This window comes from Colobus angolensis, unplaced genomic scaffold (genome assembly GCF_000951035.1).
Source record: "Colobus angolensis palliatus isolate OR3802 unplaced genomic scaffold, Cang.pa_1.0 Scaffold62, whole genome shotgun sequence".
Lineage (NCBI taxonomy): Eukaryota > Metazoa > Chordata > Mammalia > Primates > Cercopithecidae > Colobus > Colobus angolensis.
In genome coordinates this window covers 473,178-475,883 of record NW_012119821.1, presented here as the reverse complement: position 1 = coordinate 475,883, position 2,706 = coordinate 473,178, and the positions used below count along the sequence as shown (strand labels likewise).

Sequence of the window (2,706 nt, the reverse complement as noted above, 5' to 3'; positions counted from 1 at the left end):
ATTCTCCTCCTCAGCCTCCTGAGTAGCTGGGATTACAGGCACCTGCTACCACGCCCAGCTAATTTTTTGTATTTTTAGTAGAGACAGGATCTTACCATGTTGGCCAGCCTGGTCTCAAACTCTTGACCTCATGATCCTAGTAGAGACAGGGTTTCGCCATGTTGGCCAGGCTGGTCTTGAATTCCTGACCTCCACCCACCTCAGCCTCCCAAAGTGCTGGGATTACAGGTGTGAGCCAACACGCCTGGCTGTCCCTTCTTAATTCAGGCCCTTTCAACCTCTTGCTGAACTGCCTTGATAGTACAATTGGCATGTTCATTTCCCACTTTCAACTTACCACATCTGCTGCTGCCAGATTGTGGTGGAGTTGAATCTTATGTGAAGTATAAGTATTGAAGTATTCAAGTCATTGTTTATGAAGAAAATCTCATACAATCAACATTACCCTTGAAAATGCCTTATATTGTCTATAAAGTAGAATCTACAGACACTGCTTCTCACTAAGTTCAGCACTGCTAATTCTTCCTCCACTTTTGGAACAGATTACTTTTCTTTTGGTTGAACACCAGATGAAGTCATCTGCTTGGTTTTAGGGGTGGTGTCGTATGAAAAATATGTATCTTTAAACACCAGAATCACATTCAACACTAGCCTATTTGAGTTCATATTAGTTACTCATGAGTGTGATTCAAATCTACTGGAGTATCTAAAAGCACAGCTCTGATCTCCATTATTTCTATGCTAAAAAACCTTTAGTGGCTCTCCATTGCCTATTGAGAAGGCCCATTTCTTTAACATGGCACTTAAAACTGTTCACTATCTGACATCAGCCCCCCTTTCTCACCCAGCTTATGCTCCAGAATGGAATGCCTGTGATCCCCCATGCCCACTCTGCACATTCCAGTCTCCATCCATACTTTCTCTCACAGTGGCCTGGAATGCTTTCCCCTTACTTCTCATCTATGCTGGGCTCAGCCATTCTTCACAGGTCAACTCATATGCTGCCTCTTCTAAGATTCCTTCACAAACTCTTCTCTCCAGACCCTGCCCAGACAAAATCATGTTTCCCTCCTCTGAACTGCAGTCACTCCTCATTTGTACTGTGTTTATGGCAAGTATCATTTTCTATCTAGAATTGTCATTTCTGTTCATGTTTTACAAGACTATAAACACCTTCAGGGCAGGGGCAGTACTTGAGTCTTCTTCATAGTTATGTATACACCACCATTTCCGGCTTCAAGCATGCAGTTTTCAACAGATTTCAATGAAAAGATAAATTAAATAATGTAGCTTCCCATCTCCTCCCCCATGCAGAATGTGCTCTAGTTTGGCAGTGCCCAAGAACTTGGGACCCAGTGCTCTAGAAAGAGCAGCAAACTTTTCCTAATCCCAGCAGCGCCTCCATCAGGCAATGAATGAACTCAACAAGAATGGGGATGGGTAAAATGTTATATGCAAATAGTTGCACTCTGCCCCTTCTTAAAGAGCAAAATAAACATGAGTTTTAAAAAAGACCATGGACCTTAACAATACAATGGCTTTTTCACAGAAGGCTCCAGGAAATGCCAAGTTCTGTTATTGGGGATGGAGACATTTTGTCCCCATTGTGTAGAAAGAGACTGATGAGGTTTCTTAAGCAATCTCGCAGAGCTACTGTTTTGAAGCATCAGAACATTTTTCTGTGCATCTCAAATTCAGTGGAACTTTAACTTCGTGGAGAGAAAAATCCTAGTTCCCCTTTTCCCCCATCTCATCTCTCTCCCAATAGACACAGGATGTTTTACCTCGGGAACTTAAAGTTGAAGGGGAGCTCAGATCCCAGGGGTTGACTGGGTGTAACAACCCCTTGAATCTTTTCTGAATCATACTTCACACTCCATAAATACAAATCTACCTGCGCTCAAACGAGCAGGAAGATTTTTAAGGAAGGTCTGGGGGTTGGGGAGCCTATCTGACATGTTTCAAGGGATGGGGCCTCTATATTCATTAGGGACATGCAGAAAATGTACTCTACCCCAGTGACAGACAGAGGGAGTTTGACAGTGAATTTACACCCGTAATGTTGACTTTAGACTGATCAGGGAAAATGACTACCCTGCACCCTTGTAAAATCTTAATGTTCCGTGAGAAGTGCACCGCGTTGTCTGATGTACAGTGTTTAGGTTTGTCTTGACCTTATTAAATCATGGAAAGCGGCTCCTATGAGGGAAGTTTTTTTTTTTTTTTTAAATTTCCTGCACGATTATTCAGGTGGCTTTTCCTGTTTCTTCTCCCCCTCCTGGACTCGGGTCCTTAATTACTATTGCAGAGCACTGGAAGGACGCCTGCTCTCCCGGCACGGTCTCCTCTCCTCGGCCTGCAGGCTCCTCGCCCCCACGCTTTTCTCCCTCTAGCCCCGCCTCCTCCGCGCACCCGTGGCCCCCGTGGCCGGCAGCTCGGCAGCTGCGTTCCATCAGATCCACTTACAACTCCAGACGATTCCAAGGGGAAACTTCAGCGTGGAGCGCAGCTCCGCTCCGGCTCCCTGCAGCTTTCTTCCCTTCTCTGGAATCCGAGGCGCGGCTCTTCCTCGCCCCACCGCCCTGGTGGTTTCGGGAGCTCGCCGGTGCCCTCTAGGGTGTCGGCTCGCGCGGGGAGGTGCCCTCCGTCCTGGCCATGGGGAGCGGCGAGGCCGCGTAGGAGTGTGGCGAGGCGGCGCCCGGGGTG

The 2,706-nt window shown here is 46.7% G+C and overlaps 1 protein-coding gene across 1 annotated transcript in view; it reads left to right on the top strand.

Moving 5' to 3' along the window:
* MCC (mutated in colorectal cancers) overlaps positions 1 to 2,706 on the top strand; it is a 471,854-nt gene that overhangs the window by 196,816 nt on the left and 272,332 nt on the right. The window lies entirely within an intron of this gene.